Source organism: Mustela lutreola, chromosome 1, assembly GCF_030435805.1.
Source record: "Mustela lutreola isolate mMusLut2 chromosome 1, mMusLut2.pri, whole genome shotgun sequence".
Lineage (NCBI taxonomy): Eukaryota > Metazoa > Chordata > Mammalia > Carnivora > Mustelidae > Mustela > Mustela lutreola.
In genome coordinates, this window is record NC_081290.1 from 187,230,392 (window position 1) to 187,237,458 (window position 7,067).

Sequence of the window (7,067 nt, forward strand, 5' to 3'; positions counted from 1 at the left end):
TATTTAAGTAATCCCTACACCCAACGTGGGATCGAACTTACAACCCCAAAATCAAAAGTCTCACGTTCTAACAACTGAGCCAGCTAGTCACTCCCAAATCTAATTCAATAAAAGAAAATATATAGAGAGCACCCCAATGGGACAGTCATCGTTAAGTCCTGGGAATAAAAGATGCATGAGAAAGCATGTAGGAGCACCTAGGTGGCTCAGTCAGTTAAGCATCCAACTCTTGATTTCAGCTCAGGTCATGATCTCGAGATCCTAGGACTGAGCCCTACACCAGGTTCCACACTCAATGCAGAGTTTACTTGGGATTCTCACTTCCCCTCTACCTCTGTCCTTCCCGCTGCTCATACACATTCTCCTTCCCTTCCTCCCCCCTCTCTAATAAACACAGAGAGAGAGAGAGAGAGAAACTACCTACTGGCAAGGAACTCGGAGTATAGTAAGGAAGACAGATGTACACCACAATCATTACATGTGATAAATGCTTTTATTATAATATGTGCACACAGCCCTGTGTGAGCAGAGAAGGGAGGCTCCTAACTATCCCCAAGGGGCAAGCGTGACAATCTGTATATCAGGGGAAAATTCCCACAAAAGAGTGTTCAAAAACTGAGGCTTGGAATTTGAACAAGACTCCTCAGCACAGGCAGGGAGACCACTGAGCATGAGGGGAGGTGTGAATAGGGGAAAGGTCATTTGCAAGGCCCTTTAAGCTTAGGAGGGTGTGGTGTATATTTGGGAAATGACAAATAAAAGAGCTGGATCACAGGTTACCAGATGACAAGTGGTAAGAGGAGAAGCTGTGAAAAAATATACAGGAACCAGGGAGTCCCTTGATTGACATACTACGAAGTTTCAATTGTTGATTATTGATAAAGGGAACCAACTTAACTAGTAAAAGCTCATGGTCAGTTTTACGTACTAGAAAGGTTATTCTAATGGTATCCTGGTAGACAAATCTGAAGATGAATCTTAGATATGTACTTCCGGCCTCTGACCAGGTGCTTGGTCAAAGGTACCATTCATCCAAGACAGGTGTCGGGGTAGGAAACAGGACCATTGTTTACTATTGTTTGGGGGATGGGCTATGGGAAAAAGATGATGATTTCACTTTGGAACAAGTTGGTTTTGAGATGCCTGTGAAGTATTCAACCAAGGTGTCAAGAGCATGGAGATGGAAGCTGAAACCAAGGACCGGGGGGAGAGGGAGGGCAGGTGGGCACCTAGAGAGAATATGTGAAAGAACTTTAAAAAAAAAAGCCTGGAACCAGGTACCTACACTAACCCCTGACGCCTAACCCTAAGCCCAGTCTAAACCCTGGATCTGACAAAGTACCGTCCTGAACACAGGATAAGAAAAACTAAGAAGCAGCCTAGTTATTTTGGAGAAGACGCCAAACATTTAAGAACTAAGAGTATTTCTGAAAATGGGTGTGAAGGAAGAGATTAGGAAGAATAAAAATAAGCTAGGAGTACGACTACGATAAACACCAATTATTTAGGAAATTGGTGGAGCTTGAAAAGGAGCGACATGGGGATAGGGAAAGAAGAGAAAGAGCTCAACAAGGAAGGGGTAGTGATTCACCATGTCTCTTGCTACAAAGAGGTCAGATAAATACATTTCATAAAAGCGATGAAGAGTTGCCACTGGAGATAAAAATGCTGAAGACCAGTATGTGCCCGGCCTCTCGCTGAGCATAAACAGTTTGATTCAAGTTTGACAAAACAAGGAAAAAGACATGCGCTAATTTTGCTTATCTTGCCGGTAGGGCAGGAAGAGGTGATTTGTTAGTGATTTTCTTATATGGAAGAAACAGCTTTAGAATTTTTCAGTTTGACATTCAATTTCATTGACACTGACAGACAGCCTTGGGTTGGATAGAGGGATTGTTGCAACTGAGGCAACTCAACTAATTATCACGTACAGACCTTGGTTTTTATTTTTGAACGGACATAGGATTGGTCATGGGGCTGCAAAAGTTTTCCCACACTTTAGAAGTCATATTTTCCTGATATGATATCATAATTGTCAGATCCAGCTTTGTGATAATTCCATAGCAGGATAGCAAAACTTCCCAGGCAGTGGGATTGCTGCAAGATCCATTAAAAACAGATATTGATATCTATAGATTTTCATAAGGCTGCAAATACAAAATAGTCATATTATGAATATGAGATCATATCACTTGTGTTGCTAAAAGATGACAATGGTAATATAACTTTTTGTAATATGGGTTGTAAACAGGACAAGCTCTGAATAGAAATTTGTCTAGAAAAAACTATTTTGCAGTCCCAAACAGGGTATATTTTTAGGCAAACAGCCTCCAAAACTCAGCCCTGGAGTCTTATGATGGCCCTGACCAAGGTTTCACGTTTGTCTTTAGGGTTTCAAGTGACCCACAAATTCCTCTTCCAGGGTTTTTTGTTTTTTTTTAAGATTTTATTTATTTATTTGACAGACAGAGATCACAAGTAGGCAGAGAGGCAGGCAGAGAGGCAGGCAGAGAGAGGAGGAAGCAGACTCCCTGCTGAACAGAGAGCTTGTTGTGGGGCTCCATCCCAGGACCCTGGGATCATGACCTGAACCAAAGGAAGAGGCTTTAACCCACTGGGTCACCCAGGCACCCCTCCTCTTCCGGGTTTTGAATTGGGTATTCTACTTTTGTTTCTTTCCCTTTTTTGGTTAGCCTGCCTCACTGGGGAGCTACATAGAGATCTTATATTTTTGCACAAAACAGCTCAAGCATATTCATTCTTCAAACTCTCAGCTGAAGTCAACCCATCCTCTGACTTACAGCAAACACCAAACCCTAAATTTCCAAAGCCCTGCATGTCATTTAGCAATGCAACTCACATTAAAAGTCAACGCCTGCCTAAATCCCATGTAACTCTTTGAAAACGTAGGGGTTTGTCCAGAGGGTTCCAGAAGAGGAATTCTCATCTTACTCTTTTGCAGATTTACGTAGATATTTTTTTCCCTCTCTTAAAAGTGGTTTCAGCTCTCCAAGGATACCCTTCTCTCAGCTAGCGAGAACCCCATGTGGTGCTTTGAATATCTTCCTCTACCTGTCCCCAGACTGTGAACAACTGAAGTTCAGTTTGTTTAAAGATCATGTTTTGAAGAAAAGCAAGGCTTAATTTCAGTCTTTCATGTTTGTTGACAGCATTGTCACTCGCTAAGCTATTTCTCAAAGACTTTCGTTACAGTACTAATATCTCTCTATATATTTTATTCATGTGGCTGGGTCTGTGATGAGTAACACATTAATGCAAAAATCTCGATATGGCCACAAGATGCCAATACACAGCACAGGGATATCCTCCTCCACTACAGTTAATAAAATGCAGTAAATAGCATATAGTTTCAGAGGCAATTAGTACAGTTCATGACTTCAATTATTAAAAAAAAAACCCTTATGATTTCTAATAATTGTTATTTATCTTTCATCTAAAGTGTTCCTCTTGTCTGTGTCAGCTTTGGCCCAGAAATAGTATCGCCAGTGGGGAAAGTATACAGCTGCAGCTTGCCACAATACGATAAGGAAGAGAAATCGAAGATCAGGACCCTAGAGCCTACTACTTTTCTTGGAGAGCTACTCCATGGGACAGTGGATTGATCTTATTCTGCTGTGCTGGCCACTCAGGTCCTCCCACCAAAGTCAATTACTTGTCTTCTCAGTTCATGGAGCCAACCGGAGGAGTGCATTTTCCTTGCTAATGCAGAGGAGGAGAAAATCTCATGAAGTCAAGTCGAATTCAGGAAAGGTTCACCAGTTCCGAGTTGGTAAGGCCTCTGGCATATTAGTCTCCTAAAGAGGTACTGTGTATTACAAGATCATCTTAATATCAGAGACCTCCAACTCACTTCATCTGATTCCATTCTTATTCGGGCAGGAAACAAGCCCAGAGGAGGGAAGGTCCAGCCCTCTATCTCCAGGCAACGGCAGTGGGTCCACACTCTGCTCCTAAAAAGCTCTCTCAAGGACTCTAGCATTCCAGAGGACCTGGAAACATCATTACTCGGTATTTAAATTACTCTGTCCCCTCTTCTCAAACATACAAATCATCCATCACACTTGTATTCAGAGTAACCGTGTTCTGCTGGTAAGTTACATATGTTCGACATCTACCGCGAATAGAACTTCTGATTTACAATTTACAAAATTATCTCTTTCACCCTCTGGGTGTGCACGGCAGCTCTGCCAGGGGTTTTACTCGATCTGTGTTTTGTTAGGAAGATGAAAAAGAAAAAAAATAAAAAGCCTTCTTCATTCTCCCCCCACTCCTCCTTCATCAAATGCGCTAATAAAACTCTCTTTTGATTTAGAAGGAATTCTGTTGAGGACCTAAAGGCGTGTCAACGTGGTACTGCCACTTCCTCATCTGATTCTTTTCCCAATTGGCAGCACTTTACAGAGAACCACATTCTCTCAAAACCAATGATACAGGGGTATTCGGAATAAACAGAAGAGCTCCTAGTCAGTGAATATCTCGGATTGCTATGGATTGTGACTTTTAAAGCCAGTTCCTAGGAACTCAGCCTTTTTATCTTCAAATGTTCAAAATTAATTTGCCGAGCCGTACAGATGGGCTCTCTCCCTTCACTAAAACTGCCTTTAAAATCACTCAAGTTTAGACGGTGCTTCCCATATGGAAACGGAGGGGAGGTGATTTCTAATGTTTCCTTCTTCTTGTTTTTTAACTATATCATTGATTTATTTATTTTGAATAATTGAGAAAAGAGATCTGTTTTGCAGAGGGCAAGAGGGCTGTAGCTAATGCACAAACAGCGGGCTCACAACAGTAGCTCAACTCAATTATCTGGGGCCTGGGGAGGCTCCAACCTACCCATTTCTGTTTCTCAGAGGCAGGCTAAAAAATCACCCAAATGGAACTGGTTTGCTGAATCAGGTTACAATGGCCAATTCCATATTCTCATTATTTTCAAAAGATTGCTCCTCTGCTCTGAAAGGCATTGCAAATAAACACGAGAAAGAAAAAGAAAACTCACCTTCTCCCTGCAAAGACTCAACCTTAAGGATAGCTTAGCATTCGTGTTCCCTGGCATTTCTGGGAAGCTCCAAGACTCAGAATCCCTGAAAGGACATGGGGATAGCAACCTAGAAACTACATGAGGAAGACTATCACTGTAGCTCCCTACTCACTACTAAATGGTCTTTCTATTTGAGGTAATCCATAGAATTTTTTTTTCCCCAGGGCTCTAACATTCCCATAAAATACATCATTTATGGACACTTTGTATTTTAGTTGAAACCTTTGCTCTTGAAGGAATTATAATTTTTCTGAAGGTCAGTGGCCTATTCTGTTGACCATTAAGTTTGTTTGTAAAGGTGAAAATGCTGAAGGGGGGACAGGAGGCACTAAGTATATGCCAAGAGATGTGCTAGTTTGCCTTCCATGGAAAATGTCTTCTCTTTTCAAAAGCTCTCCTTTTTTCTCCACCTATAAGCATATCATACAAAGGCCCTCGTGGCAGGAAAAATTTGAACTAGACTTATTTTGATCCTAAAAAAGGTTAAGGGGACATTATTTAAATTTTTTGCTGAGGGGAACCAGACTGTCAAACTACTTCACTGGCAAGAGGAATAATGCAGATAAAATCTGCATTCAAATGCTTTATTACTATTTTTCTTTGGGACATTCAAAATGTGTTTTTGGAAACCATCAATAAAATGAAAAGGCAGCCTACTGAATGGGAGAAGGTATTTGCAAATCATACACCAATGAAGGGTGAATATAAAAAATATATAAAAAGCTTATACAACTTAAACAAACAAACAAACAAACCCAAACAACCCAATTTTAAAAAAATTGGGCAGAGGACTTGGGTAGACATTGTACCAGAGAAGACACACAGATGGTCAACAGACACCTGAAAAGAGGCTCATCATCACTCATCATTGGGGAAATGCAAATCAAAACTACAATGAGATACCACTTTGCATCTGTCACAATGGCTATCACCAAGAAGACAAAAAATAACAAGTGGCTGGCAAGGATGTGGAGGAAAGGGTGCCCTTGAACTCTGTTGGTGGGAATGTCAATTGGTGCAGCCACTCTGGAAAACAGTATGGAGGTTCTTCAAAAAGGTAAAACCAGAGCTACCATATGACTTAGCAATTGGCTCTTTTGGGTATTTATCCCAAGAAAATGAAAACACAAATTCAAAGAGATACATGCACCCTTACATTTATTTCAACATTATTTGTAGTAATCAAGATATGGAAGCAACCTAAGTATCTGTTGATACATGAATGGATAAAGAAGATGTCATACATATATATAGATAGATAGATATGAAATATGTTAGAATATTATATATTCCAGCATATTATATAATATGGAATATTGTGTATTCCAGCATATATATGCTGGAATATTACTCAGTCATAAAAAGAATGAAATACTGCCATTTGTGACAACATGCGTGCACCCAGAGGGTATTAAGCTAAGTGAAATAAATCAGACAGAGAAAGACAAATACTGCAGGATTTTACTTTTTCATGGAATCTAATAAACAAAAAGAACACAAGAAACAAAACAACACTGACTCAGATAACTGTTGATTACCAGAAGGAGGAAAGATGGGAGTGGGCGGGTGAAATGGGTAAAGGGGATTAAGTGATATGAACTTCCAGTCATAAAATAAGTCAATCATGGGGAGGCAATCTAAGCACAGGGAATAGAGTCAATAAAATGATAATAACTGTGTATGGTGGCAGATGGTAACTAGACTTACCATGAGGATCATTTTGTAATGTATAAAAATATCAAATCATGACGTACACTCAAAACTAATAGAATATTGCATGTCAATTATACCTCAGTAAGAAAAATGCACTTTGACAAAGGTATACATGCTTTAATCAGAGTTGAGAAACATAGAATAAGAGAGAAGCATCAATGTTTCCCTTAAGGTTTAAGATAATTTTTCCTGATATCTCTCTCCATGAAGCTTAAATGTTGAATGGACCTGCCTTCATCTTCTTTTACAATTGCTTTCCTGGGTATTTTGAAATTAATCAGTCAAACAAATATTT